Below are 15,835 nucleotides of genomic sequence, written 5' to 3' on the forward strand. Positions count from 1 at the left end.
GTCTGCCATCAAAAAACATTTGTATGTATTCTCTACGGCTCATACACTTCCAGCATCACAGATTACAGTTTTTTCTTTTTGTCTTTTTCTGCGCCTTTTACATTTCATTGATGTGAGCACAACTGCGATGAAGTGGCACTATGCCATGGTGTGCTCTACAAATAAAGGTATGGGTTCAGTTACTACAATTGTCACTTTCTCACCTTCCACCAGATTTAAAAAAATGTCCTGTAGGAAACATTGTGTTCTGCCTCTGTTTACATCCTTTGGTACCCATGTTGGAGCTGAAATGGAGAGCTTTACCAACATAGCTAAATGTCACTCACTTTTATTTTTCAAAAGATGTGATATTCATCCCATTTTTTTAAAGGCAAGTACAGTAGTCCTAGGTGTACTGTGTCTTGCTCTGTTTAGTGCTATCAGTCCCCATTTCACTATAAAAGTAGTGTGCATTATATATCATATCTGACACTCTCTTACATTTATAGAGGAACAAATACAAACACACAATCAAAGAAAGTTTAAGGAAGATGATATTAATTATAAGTAAGGCAACAAAATGGATTTCTCTAAATATGCAGGTGATAGAATATTGAGTTGCAGTATATACAGACACTTAAACAGTGCAGTAAACCAAACCAAGCACAGTAACTATAAAGAAGCAGCCATAAAATATATGTCTCATTTTGTGGCACAGGTCCTCTTCATCACTAAATGCATCAGACATAGTTAAATGATAAAGAGAGGCAAGGCTGGCAGGAATAGGAAAGACAAAAAAAGCAGAGTGGGCGGCAAATAGAAATGTAAAGTGAGACCAGTGATGTGAATGAAGCTAGAGCTATGGGCACTGACAACAGTAATTAAGAGTGAGAAGTGAAAACTTTCCTTGACTGTACATAGCAGAAGGAGGAAACCTCATTGCAATTCTGAACACATCCGCTGAGACAGAAAGAGAGCAAGAGAGAGACTTGGAATGTGAGTGAAGCTCAAGTCATGAATGCTGAAAGTCGCAGCTTGTAATGCCAGAAACAGATTGCTCTCTGACTGCTGCTTAAGGCAAGTCCAGGTGGCTGCAGCCCCAAAGGCATGGGGGAAGGGAGTAAACGCTACAGGCACAGGTGCACGTTGCACAATCAGTTACTCAGTACACAGACCTGATGAGAATAAACCTGCATATGTTTTCTATTCCTGTGCCGGACAAGGGAGAACTTCTCCTTGTGCATGATGTGTAAGCCGAACACAATTTGCTCAGCTGACTTCCTCCAGTCAGTATATTGACAGAACCAGGACAGCATGGAGGTTGAACCAGAAGAACACGTGGTGAACGAATACAATTAAGCACAAATTACTTGTGCTGTTTACCTGTGGTTGGAAGTCACAGGCAGTCACAGTGATATCATTTCACTGCTACTTCCAGCTGACAGATGCAATTCTGTCAGAAAATAAGTTATATTCAAGCTGTGACCACTGCTGTACGAATGTGCGAGACCCCTGGGTTACTGAGTGACACTGAGAAAACAATACAAGAAAAGCAACACAGAGGCATGACTTAATGGTTTGCAAAAATGAAGAAAGCAGCTTCTTTTGGCAGTTTATGGACATGACTGCTACTCAGGATTGAAATCTGTTTGAAAATATATACCATAGGTTCATACTAGGCTATCTGCCCGAGAGCATTTACATTACATGTATTGTATTTTGTGAGCATACTGGAACTCAAAAGTTCTCCAGCGGGAATTTGCTCTTAAAACTGCAAAGGTAAGAATCTTGACATTTTGTTACTTTTGGTCTGAACCTAATTTCTGATGTGAACTGTTGGGGTTTCTGGTTCTGGTTCTGAAGCTATAATTCTGTGTGAATCAGGTATTGTTTAATATGTTAGTCATCCCAAGTTCCTGCAAATCATATCTACCTCATATTCTGTCTTGCCACTGTCTTCCTTAACTTCCTTATGATGTTGCCACTTTGTAGCTGTTATGTAATTTGTATATTAGGGTACTGCATTGTGGCTCAGCCAATTCAGCTTCATTTTTGGGAGTAGAATACTCTATAGTTACTGGTTCTAGCCCTACCTTAGGAACCACGATGCAAACTTGGCTGCGCAGAGCACTATGATGTAAATATTGTTATAGGTGAGCCAGGTAATGGGATCCTGTTCATGGGCTTTGAAAAGCCATCAAAAATCCCAGTGAATATCTTTTGGAGGAGTGGTTGGATTTCTTTAACTGCGTTAACTGCTTAAAGGCTTCTGAGACAGGAAAATGTTTACTAACATAACTCACAAGGAAAGCTGGGATAAAGCTGGTGTACAAGAGGAAACCCATGGAGTTACAGCAAGCAGAGGTCAAATTCAATTCCAGAATCTAAAAGCCAAATAGAATCAGATGTTCAACACCATGGAATATGGTAACCATGAATAATAATAATAATTATAATTATAATAATGATAATCATTATGGAATTTCTGTTGGATCATGCCTATATTACCAGCAGATACTATAATAGTAGAGCTAGAAATTTGCCCTGATTTTAATTTTGCATCCTGATACTCTTCCAATGAAAAGTACAATATAATAAAGTAACCTATTGCTATATGCATCTAAGATTATCCATATTTTTAAGTTTAGTGTCTTATTTGGGAAAACAATATTTGTTGTTAGCTTTTCTGGAAAAATGAGAGAAGGAGCACAGTAGCTGGCAATAAATAGGATTGCAAAGTTAATTTGTCATATGGCAGAATAGTGTAATGCATTTGCGATGTGCTGGAAATCACATATCACCTTAAGAAGCTTCAGAGCAGTTTTGCAAGTAACTCTAAAGCAAGTTTCCTGACTTGTAGGATTCATTTTTCTAATCTTAGCTAGACTTTAGTGATTTTGTGTATTACATAAAAGAAAAAAATGTACAATACCATTAGCCTATGAAACACAAGAATACTGAGTTGTAAAAGTACTGTAGTTGCATGGAAGAAGAGCGTAGAGAAAATGCACAAGCAGGGTAAATTATTCACAAGGGTCAAGCTCACGCAAAGACATGGTGTAAAAGCATAACAGAAATGCAAATAGAGTTGAGTGACATTACACTTAATTGTCTTCAGTACACTTGCCCAGATAAGTGTCTATAAATTATTACTGTGCAGCGTCATGCAAAGCTGCTCTAATGACAGGTATAAATAAATAATCAGAGGCACAGTTAGAATAAAAATGTCAGTCTGTTATGATTTAATGTCTAATGCTTGACAGAATAAGGAACTTGTAGCCATATTCAGTCTTTGCCTAGTGCAGGTGAATGCAAAATATATAAACCTTTTTTTTGTCACAAGGAGAAATGTACCCAGAATGACAGACATTTTTTCTGTAACCTCAATGTCATATTTCAACAAAATGATCTTCCACAGTAAAGACATACCTCCCTACACAAATGCTCTCTGTCGTGCGTGCACACACACACACACACACACACACACACACACACACACACACACACACACACACACACACACACACACACACACACACATACAACTTATAGTTTGGCAGCATCATTTCTGAATATCTGTCCAGGATATCTTGATAAACTTAATATTCGACATGTGCTGTTATGACATAAGCAGTAATTTCATTATCTAAAGTCAGGAGATAAAATCAGGCAGAGTATTTTCATTAGTAATTAAGTAGTAAAGCATGACAGCAGTTGCAATAATGGTGTTTTAATTATCAACTGGAGAGGAACCATAGCAGAAAGTGCAATCAAGTGTTGCATTCCCAGTTGGGGGTGACCTCCAACATAACCCCCTGTGAGCTCTCTGCTGTTGTAAGTTTAATTAATATAAACATTTTTCAGTCGTGATATTACTTGCATGTGTTCTAAAAAGATGTCAAATACAGACTCTTAAAGCAAACTATAGTGCTTGTGTGCATGTGCATGGATGCACTCACACACACACACACACACACACACACACACACACACACACACACACACACACACACACACTCACACACACACACACACACACACACACACACACACACACACACACACACACACACACACACTCACACACACACACACACACACACACACACACACACACACACACACACACACACACACACACACACACACACACACACACACACACACACACACACACACACACACACACACACACACACACACACACACACACACACACACACACACACACACACACACACACACACACACACACACACACACACACTCTGCTCTGCATGACTGCACATTACCAAACACAAATGAATAAAAATGTTGTCCTACTTCAAAAACTCTCTTCACTTCCAGCAGGAATATTTTAACTTTGTATTTATATTATTACAGGGTTGGGGTTAGCACCCCTGAAGTTTGTCATTTCTTTGGATTTGCAATTAGTAGAAAATAGTGGTGAGATTATATTTTGAAAACCATCTCTCATGCAATGACCTGTACCTGGAATAAATCACGAATGTCCTGTGAATGATGTATTTTATTTTTTGGCTGTATTTCCTGCACGTATATATTGCTTTCACTTTTCTTTTATTCTTTTATTCTTTTTTTCTTTTATTCTTTTATTCTTTTTTTCTTTTTTTTTTTTAGTTTTGCTTCTGTCACTCATTACAAGTTCAATATAATGTAAAGTCTTGTATCATGTAAATAAATGATGGGCTTAAAATCATGTGTTAATATTGTTAAATGCATTACCAGTATAACGTCTACTTTATGACCAACTCACTTTTTAATTATGATTGTCATTCAATTTGATATAATAATTATATCTTACCTCATCGAAGCATTATGCTAAATATTCAGATTCTGTCATAAAACTAATAATGCTGTACATTTGTATGGAATTGTTATTATATTTACTTGTATTCAGTGCTGTAACAACTTTCCTAATACTCTTTTGTACTTAAGTAAGTAAATGCAAGATCGTCAGAATTCTGTAACGTGGATAGATAACAGCTGGACAAATGGAAGTATTTCCGATAGTTTATGCAATCACTAGGTGATATATACATCTCAATAATAATTCAAAAGGTTACGCAAAGACAGTTACAATTTGATTGTAGTTTACTGCTATCCACATTTGGTTTGGAATATATGTAGACCAGGTACAAGGTGAATAAAACATGTACAATGTCCAGTTCAGAGGCGATGACTAACCCTTTCCATTTCAGCGGTGATATCATGCAACCTGCTTTGTTCTTCATGTCAATCAAGAATGTGTCCAGCTGTATTATCACCTACTCTGTGATGACCTGGGCACTTGTAGTAAGAACTGTGCATCCCAATGTAGCAGCTGCTTTGCTGTCATTTTATCATCAGATTAAAACACTTTTGCTACTTTCCTCTGCTTCCCCCACTCCACCACCTGCATGTCTAATTGCCCTTTAATTATCCATGTAGTACAAAGTAATACCACATTGTGCTATGCAGTACCCCACTATGCTAGGCAATAATCCCATCTTGTCTGCCCGCATTCTGCAGTCAGGGACAGGAAGTGTAAGGGGTTGTACGACTTGAACCAGAAACACATGATGAAAATGTAAGGCATTCCTTTTTCTTTTGAAAGCATATAAGTCATTCAGTCTGTAACAGACCCCAGGAGTGATTTAACAGTTATGCCACATGTTACACATATTCCCCTGTAATTGTAACATTTAGAATATTTGTTGTTCCTTTATTAATGAGAATGTGAGAAGTTCTTTTTACCTGCTCTTTAGAAGAAGATGATGAACTACAGTACCAAGAACAATTATTTCACCTTGAGAAAGGAAAGCTGGCCCTCTGGTTTTGGTATTGTTTTCCCCTCAGAAACCTCTAACAATAAGATTGTTAGTTGAATACTAGTCACTAGAAGAGGAAGAACTGTCTCGGACATACCAGGCCAGATTCCAAAAGACCTGCTCTCAGTGTAAGTGATCTACTTTGGTATAAGTCCGAACTATAAATAGGCTTACTATGGGTACCAGATTTCAAAACACCTTCGCTCAGCCTGCTGTCTGTGTGAATCTGAACAAGTCTTTTTGGAATCTGGGTCACCGAGTTGAAAAAAAAATTATATTTTTCATTCTTGAGTACAGTTTACATTTATGATATGCAAAATTAGTGCTTTGTTCTGCATATCAGACTATGTGTTTGTGTGTGTCCATATGCTTTATATGTCTGGATACATGTGTTTGTGTGTGTGTGTGTGTGTGTGTGTGTGTGTGTGTGTGTGTGTATCTGTGTGTGTGTGTACATATTGAGTGGGTGTTTGCAAGAATCCATGTATCTTTACCCCTGAAAGTATTCTACAGCATTTTAAGGTTTATTTATATATATATATATATATATATATATATATATATATATATATATATATATATATATTTACACAGACACACACAAATAGGAAATACACTGGATTTTTTAATTTTTCCAAAGGAATTTATTTGCTCTTTCAACAACATGTAATGAACCTGTACATTATACATGCATTAGAAGATTTATCAAGTAGAAGAATCTGTGTTCTGTGCACAAAGGGTGGGAAAACAGACTTGGGGGGATGTCTGCTACAAGATTTGATATGCAGTATTAATGCTGACTTCATAAGGATATGCATTCAAGGCATCTCCAAAAAACAAAAAAACAGAAGTAAAATGAGCACTTTATACCTGCTGTTCATAAGTAAATACTTATCAGTCTCCATACTATTACAAGCCTAGCCAAAAACCTGAGGTCAGAATGAAACCCTCTAATTTGCACTGTGAGGTAAAGGCCTTAACCGTTATACCAAGCCTTCCCATCTTTCCAAAACATTTCAGTGGAATGAGACTGCAGTCATTACGAATGAGACTGCAGTCATTACTGGCAGCTGTGTAAAAGCTAACTCTGACTGCAGTAGTGACACAGAATGAGACTGCAGTCATTACTGGTAGCTGTGTAAAAGCTAACTCTGACTGCAGTAGTGACACAGACTGAGACTGCAGTCATTACTGGTAGCTGTGTAAAAGCTAACTCTGACTGCAGTAGTGACACAGAATGAGACTGCAGTCATTACTGGTAGCTGTGTAAAAGCTAACTCTGACTGCAGTAGTGACACAGAATGAGACTGCAGTCATTACTGGCAGCTGTGTAAAAGCTAACTCTGACTGCAGTAGTGACACAGAATGAGACTGCAGTCATTACTGGTAGCTGTGTAAAGCTAACTCTGACTGCAGTAGTGACACAGAATGAGACTGCAGTCATTACTGGTAGCTGTGTAAAAGCTAACTCTGACTGCAGTAGTGACACAGAATGAGACTGCAGTCATTACTGGCAGCTGTGTAAAAGCTAACTCTGACTGCAGTAGTGACACAGAATGAGACTGCAGTCATTACTGGTAGCTGTGTAAAAGCTAACTCTGACTGCAGTAGTGACACAGAATGAGACTGCAGTCATTACTGGTAGCTGTGTAAAATCTAACTCTGACTGCAGTAGTGACACAGAATGAGACTGCAGTCATTACTGGTAGCTGTGTAAAAGCTAACTCTGACTGCAGTAGTGACACAGAATGAGACTGCAGTCATTACTGGTAGCTGTGTAAAAGCTAACTCTGACTGCAGTCGTGACACAGACTGAGACTACAGTCATTATTGGTAGCTGTGTAAAAGCTAACTCTGACTGCAGTAGTGACACAGAATGAGACTGCAGTCATTACTGGTAGCTGTGTAAAAGCTAACTCTGACTGCAGTAGTGACACAGAATGAGACTGCAGTCATTACTGGTAGCTGTGTAAAAGCTAACTCTGACTGCAGTAGTGACACAGAATGAGACTGCAGTCATTACTGGCAGCTGTGTAAAAGCTAACTCTGACTGCAGTAATGGCACAATGCAAAAATTCTCTTATGTGTGGTTAACTACTAGTTTTCAACAGTTCATAGTAAGTGCACGCTTTGTATAAATGCACGTTTGTATATTTGTGTGTGTGTGTGCATGTGTGTGTTTGCACATGTATGCTCACACATGTGAATATTAGTTCCCCTCAGTGTCTGTCCATACACATGTGTGTGCATGCCCGTGTGTTTGTGGGTGCACGTGTCTGTATCTGTATATGTATCTGCGTGTTTTCTTAATGTATTATTTTTAAGTTTTAACTTTATGAAAACTATGAATTTATATTTGAACAAATTAATTAACATTCATGAAGTGTTATTTCACCAAATATATTTTGTTGGATACAATACTAAAGACTTAAAATAGTACTTTGTGTATGTGTGTGGAGGTGGGGTAGAGCCCCTTATGCCATCACATATCCATCTTTCTGATATAATAATTTCCAAAATTGTTGAAAGTGTCATTTCTTAACTGAATTAACTTGGAGGAACAGGTCTTTATCTGTTTATGGCAAACTAATCACAAAAGTTTAACTTAATAAGTCTGTTTTCTACCTATTTGAAAATATGTGGGCATATTTGTTACTTTAGCTGTCATAATTTATTCCATATTTATTCAATAATGACTTAAAAGTAACAATAGTATTTTATGTGCACTTTACTGTGGAAAATTTGAAGTGCGAGTGCATATTTTATTTTTGTCTTCTTTCATAAAATTGTCTGTTGTTTACTTTCTCTTCATTGGTTCAGTACAATATAATGCGCCCAAGTCTAGGGGTACGTTCTGAGACGCAGCAGTATATTTCATTTCTGTCCATCCTAAAATGACTGTGCAGCATTTGCGAAATGATTGCTTCAAGAATAAAAAAGTAGCTAATGGCAGAGGTCACAAGATGGCAAATTGCAGTTCAAGAAACCTGCGAATGCAGGGAGCAGAACACAGTATTTGTTATGCGATGGCATCCATTTATCTGGAACTGTGTAAAATACAGGCATACAAATCCACCATCTGTATGAGAGAGAAACTTTTTTTTCATTGTTTCAAAAATACATCCTGAAGCACCATGCAGGGGCAAGCTATATGCTGTTATATAACAGTAAAGGGCAGCTTTGTCTGACCTGTAGCAGCCGACCACTTCAAAGTACAACTGGCTATAGCTGTTTTAATAGAATAGAATGTCTAGAATTGTTGGCAAGCCCTGGTATGTACTTTTCAGTGTTTAGTGTCCATCTTTTCTATAAATTTAGTTAATGGACATGTGTGGGTTGTGCACGCAAAACTGCATATTCAACATATAAAATGTAATGTGGCTAGATGCTCATGGTGAGATATAGGTGAACTATGTGGCTTCCTTCCTTGCCCTCAGCTAGAGTTTGTATTACAAAATGATTCCAGAGAGGCCCTGCCATATCGGTAGACCTGGAAGTGGTACAAATCACTGTATATCAATAAATACAGTTTATGAAGTGAGAAGTGGAAGCTATAGTGAACACATTGGGGTCATGACGCAGACAAGCCCAACAAAATATGCGTATATAAATAAACACGACAAATTTACAAATTTACTTTACTGGATGAGTAGCACTCCAGTAATCAAAGTTGTGTCTACTTAAAAATTTGTCCTGAAATCAGTAGCCTAACTATATAACATTTAATATATTTACATTTGCAGAAGAACAACAGAATTAGTTAAGTGCCAGTGAGTAAATGTTACACAATTTAATTTGTGCCAAATTATTAATAAAGCTTCATCCTGGATTCCTTTAATTCTTCCTTAAGTTGCTGTGTATCAGTCATGTTCTGGGCAACAAATAAACCACTAATACATTTCTACACAAAAACAAACAAACAAATAAACAAACAGGCTCCCAGAGCTATTGTGAAATTTCTCTCATTCTACAGGTGGAAATAGTAATTGTCCTTTGCTTTTCTTGTTTCCTTTTTTCTGTCTTTTTTATTTATTGAGGCTATATCCTTCTATGTTTTTTAGGAAACTAGCAGGCTGGTATCATGATGCATAGAACATTCTTTTATTGAACTACACCAGCCCTTTGTTTTATGAAAGATTTGGGCACTAGTTATAACACTGACGTGCAGGAATTCATCCACTTTAACTTTAGGATGCTTGTATCGTACAGCATAACACCTTTCTATCCATGACATATTTTAGAAATATTACACTAACAGAAAGACCCTGACCGGTTCGACTCTCAGCTAGAGCATCTTCTGCATGAAGACATGCATGAATGGGAGTACCTTCGTTGAAGGTTGTGTGTTAGGGCTGGCAACTAAGCACGTAAAAAGCAACTGCCAGTCATTAGTAGACTGGAGTTTCACTGTGGCGACCCCTAACTGAGAAAAGCTGAAAGACACAACAACAACACTAACAGAAATCTATTTAAAATAGAAGTACATTCATGACAGTAAAATTACTAGCAAAGTGTGTGCTACAGTACAGAGACCTATGATCACTGTTACAAATGAATATGGATTTGATTTTGTGTCAAAGGTCCACACTTACTGCTTCAGAGATTGTGAGTTTGTTAAACTTTTTTTTTTTAGATAACTGCCCTTGTACTGTGTTCAGATTAGTTGAAAAAGAAAACTATCCTTGACATATTAGTGAATGTAATTTTTAATAAATATTGTTTTCATCACTCTGGGGCCTTCTGCATGTTGGAACTTTGACTTTTTCATTTGGACTGTCACTTTTTAAATGAATTTTAAGATCTGGCTTATAGTCATAACTATTTCTCTGAACATGTCCATTGTCATGCTGGGAGAACAATATCTGGTAATAGTTAGCTTCTCATCTGTCACACAAGTTAATTGGCCTTTTATTACCTTTCTGTTACAGATTTGAGCTGAGCAAAGTGTCTTATGTTGTTTCACACTTCCCTCTAATATAGTCTATCACTTACTAGTAGCATGTTTTTTTGGCCAAACTTCTGGCATTGTTACATTTCCTTACGTGGTGCTTCTTCCGATGGTCTTTTCGGCTTCCCTGTTCATCAGTTCCATCCATGAACTTTATTATGCAAAGTATCTTAGGTTTGAAGATATGCTCAAACAACAATTTAGCTGGAATATCTCCAACAGTAGTATTAATGGAAGATCTCCATGGGCTGTTTAATTTGTTCCCAGTGAATACTTTTAGAGTTGGCAATTCATATATGTTTGTTAACATTGTGTGTAAAGGGTTCCACTAGCCCACTGGTTTGTACCCAAAGCACAGATCATATTTTTATTGCTATTTATAAATCATTTTAAATTAGTAGGTATTAGAATGTTGTCTATTATAATTTCTCATTATTTCTGGTATTCTAAAACAGCAAATATGTTATGAAGAGCTGGAAAGAATACCAGTGAGGTTAAAGAAGCCATAGGTGCTTCTTGCCACCCATGGGCCCCTAGAAATCAATGTACAATTCAGTCTGTGGTTTGCATGAGAGATTTGGCATTTGTATTTATGCAGCCTTAGTTTTGCTTTGTTTTGGCTCATCATACCAGATAGTCTTATCTTTATTTTAGCTTCACACACCATCCTCATTTTGTACCTTAGTTTCTTCCGTCGCTCTCACCCTATACTTTGCTATTTCATATTTTTTCCCTTGTCTTTCTTCTAATATATTTTGGGGTAAATGGCATTATTTACCAGTTTAATTTTTTATTAAATAGGTTATCACTGAAAAGATTGGATTATTTTCTTTCTAAAAACATTAACATTTTTTCTTATTGTTTTGCCTTTTATTCTGGGTTCTTCCACAATTGATATTTTTATTAGCTGTACTCATAACTCTCAACTGTCCAGCTTTTCACAAAATGTCCAGATTCTTGGCTCATATTTTTGGTCTGTTCCTCATAACATTTGTAGTTTTCAATCAAATCACTGGGATGATCTAAGGACTGATGTCACTAAATAATAATGTACATTTGTCTTTTATTCTTCAAATCCCTCAGAAAAAAATATGTTAAAACAAACCCTGTTATTCTAGCAACTTTCTATGTTTATAAGAGGAATATTCAAAATATGTCCATACTTTTGGGCCTTTGTCCCCCATTTTGTTGCACTCTGTCCATATTTATTCTCCTAAGAAGTTGAGAGGTATACCTGCACTCCTTTTTAAGTTGCATATTTAAACTTCACGCTTGATTTTCTGAATTTCCATCTTTGGCCTTAGTTTACTATTAATCTCATTTGTTAAAATATTTTATAACTGTCCTGGATTGGCCATCACATTTACTTTTCTGTTTAGTATACTCATTGCTATTTTTGGCTTTTCTGCATTCATATCAGAACGTCTATTCTATGCCTGACCTGTTCTCTTTTAATTTATTTGCTGCTTACTTATTCATTTCTTGTGTATTGCTTTTTGTCATCTTTCCTTCATGCATTCTCAAACAGTGTCTTACAGGTTCTCTTTTTCTTAGAAAACTGCTTTCTATGTACTGTTGCCTGTCTTTTATTTCTGTTTCTGAACACTCTAGAAAAATGATTGTGTTTCTTACATTTCCCCCACATATATCCTTAAACTGGGCATTTCCCCTCAATAGGATATTCTCCACCACAGTATCAGGACTGCACTTTGCAACTCTATCGCTTTTCAATGGCATTTATGTTTATTATTTTCCAAGTGATTCATTTACTTAGTTTTAAAACATCTATGAATGCACATTCTTTCTTTCTGGTTTGTCTAAATGTATATGTTATATTTTTATTGAATTCAAGTGTCCACTTGACTTATCTAGAATATTTTGGAATCTCTCTTATATTGGAGCTTCACATAATTCCACTTCTGCCATATATAACAAAAAGTAGTTAATTCATCATCTCTTTCTATGTTTATTACTACTGTATAGTTCTGTAATCTCACTATCCATTCCATCTTTTCAGTGGCCTGGTCTATTTTAAGTATTGTCAGAAAAGAACTCTCCACAGCATATCTCTCAACTGCCCAGATTTTACAGAATGTCCAGATTTTTGCCTTTTGTTTTTTGTCTGTTCCTCATAAAACTTGTGGTTTCTGGCAAATTATTAAGCACTGATGTCACTAAATAATACTATGTAATGAAAGACTTTTGAGTTTCAGACTTCATAACCTCCATGAAAAATTATAATAATGCAAAATCTGTCATTCTAGCAACTTTCTAAGTTTATAAGACCAATATTTAAAGTCTGTCCCTATTTTTGGGCCTTTGCCCCCCCTAATTTCTGGTTTATTCCAGATTTCTTGTACTGAGAGGTTAAGAGACATGCTCCACAGACATATTTCTAAGATTTTTTTGTGCTTCAACTTTTATTACTTCAGCTATTATAGCACATACGTTTTAGGGTATGCACTTTTGTTAGTAGCACTTTTTAAGGAAACATATAGTTACATTCCTTTCAAATTTAGAGCTTATTACAGTTTTCTACTCCATTTCTTCTTTTGTTCTGAGAAAATATACTTGCAAATACATAAAAAATAAGATGAAGTGTGTTTATTGCTCTTCTTTTATTTATAATGTCAACTTCTTCATCTCTGTTTCTTTGTTTTCATGTCTACGGAGCTTAAAATAGCGTAAATCATTCTAGTTTATTAAATGCGGTTTGGCAAGGCAGACATGGACATTCAAAGAGTGAATAAAATAGACACATGTTTGAGATATCATACCAATGGGCCTGACACAGTCATATAAATATAAATAAGGTAGCAATGACTCCACTTTAAAATGTGAGCAACTTTTCTGTATTTAATTTAAGTGTTAACTAAATAAGTAAACTAGACATTCCTAGATCATTTTCAGACATAACAGAGATGATCCAAGACACAAGAAAAACAGTATATATACATATATATTCAAACACACACAGACACACTCACACACACACACACACACACACACACACACACACACACACACACACACACACACACACATACACTTATACCATTTACCTCTACAAATGGAACATAAGTGCCCAGAGAAAACCTATAAGACAAAGTGAGAATAAAGAGACAGTGACCAGAGGTCAGGATTGATCCCTAGACCTTGGAATTGTGAGGCAGAAATATTTTCACTAACTTCCATCCTGAAATCAATATTGAAGACCATTTTGATTTACAATGAGTGTAACAACCTCCTTGCCTACAACAAGCCACTGAGTAGCAGCCTCATCATTTGGGTCATGCATGATTCGCGAGCTGTCACTTTTTCAACTTTCTTGTGACCTCATGTTTTGGACTAAGTAAAAATGTTAGTGTATTTTTGTGCATTTTTAATAGCGTAGTTTTTATCGGGGATATAAAACTGTTTTCTTAGTTGAAAGTCACATCTGTGTATCTGAACTTAAGCTCTCTGCTGCAACAATGTCTGATGGCAGCAATGGTGTGTCAATAACGAATGGACAGTAGGAAGTTATGCTTCATTTCATGCCAAACCTTGCCCCTTGTGACATGGCCCTGTTCATTAATTTCAGCAACTAAGCATAACAGCCTGAAATAAATAAGTGTGATGTCTGCTTAGATTGAAAATAAAGTTTATACCTTATCTTGACCCATGCTGTGTCAATACTTAGCTGTGTGCTACCATCAAACAGACGTAAAGCCTCCAGCTCATCTGTTCCTACATGGTGGCATGATCAGATTGTTTGTTCCTCTGGATGTGAGAGTGGCAGCTATGAGCAAGCCAGTGTACTAGTCCCATGGAGCTGTGCAACCCATGCTACTGAACCCCCAGCCCTAGAAGCTAGTGGAGTCACTGTCTGAGAGGGGAGTTAAGTGCATGGCCACTCTCACATCATGTCTCCTTCTCTCAAGCATAATGCTCCGGTTAATAGTAGCATCCTGCCCTGGTCTTTTGCATGAGAGATCACTTGCCCAATACTGCACATTGTTTGCATTGCAGGCCAGCCCAGGTGATTTTCACTCTCCACTCCAAAGATGAGTAAGTTTGCATTGGTTGCTCAAACACACCATATTCTGCTTTTTCCTGAGTCTGTGTCATTAGCTGAACGTAAGCTGTCTTAGTCATAGTCTGACTCTCAGCCATTTGTGCTATGGGACCAGGTAAAATTAACATTCTGATGAAGTTATTTAATAATCGATTAATACACATAATGTTTCCTTACTTCACAATTTGTGTTACTTAACCACAGTGCAGTGGCTGAGTTCTATGGTTACAATAAGACATTGCCTAAATCAGCTGTACTTTAGTCTTCCAAACCAGGAGTAGAAAACTAGTCTTCTCCCCACTTCATCCCCCCCCCAAAATTACACTCCTAGATATGCAGCTCTCACAGTACTACCTGCACTTTGCTTACTTAATGATATCTTTATCCATCCTGTGTTTGTGTTGGTTTCCTCCAAGTTTTCCGGCTTCCTTCCACTTTCCAAAGACATGTAGTAGGTGAATTGGACACTATAAATTGGGCAGCGGTGTGGGTGTGCATGTGAGTGTGCGATATGGAAGAATTACCATGGTAGGGCTAGCTACCCAGTAGTGTAAACCTTGGCTCTAGATGACTGTCACTGTTGGTGATACCCTGACCTTGTGTGCAAAATAGGAAAAAGGGTTATGGATGGATGGATGGATGGATGGATGGATGGATGGATCCATATATCAAAAATTCACTACATACAAAGATCTACTTCATCAGCTAAATAACAAAAATAAAAAATAAATCAACAAAAAAAAATAGTTGTCTTTTTGTTTTGTTTTTTGCAGTCAGGAAGCTCCCCTGCACTCCTACACCCACTGGCTAATAATATATACCAACTTTAAAATTGCATTACAGTGGGGAAAGGCAAATTCCTCATTCCCCACTGCACTGCGATCTTGCAAAGAAAAAAGATGTTGGTGCACTCAGTCATCTAATTTTTGATTAGCTGTACTGGCTTTTTTTTCCTTTCAACAACTGGAATTTCAACCATTTGTTGATAACCAATATCTATCTATTTAAATATATGTGTATATG

The 15,835-nt window shown here is 36.9% G+C and overlaps 1 protein-coding gene across 1 annotated transcript in view; it reads left to right on the forward strand.

Moving 5' to 3' along the window:
- The first annotated feature begins 849 nt into the window (after nucleotides 1–849).
- Nucleotides 850–15,835, forward strand: part of SYNDIG1L (synapse differentiation inducing 1 like) — a 1,157,860-nt gene continuing 1,142,874 nt past the window's right edge. The window contains exon 1 of the mRNA XM_044074628.1: nucleotides 850–1,758. The gene's annotated coding sequence lies outside the window, so the exon portion shown is untranslated. The remainder of the gene's footprint in view (nucleotides 1,759–15,835) is intronic.

Source organism: Protopterus annectens, chromosome 6.part0, assembly GCF_019279795.1.
Source record: "Protopterus annectens isolate FY-2018-M chromosome 6.part0, PAN1.0, whole genome shotgun sequence".
NCBI lineage: Eukaryota > Metazoa > Chordata > Ceratodontiformes > Protopteridae > Protopterus > Protopterus annectens.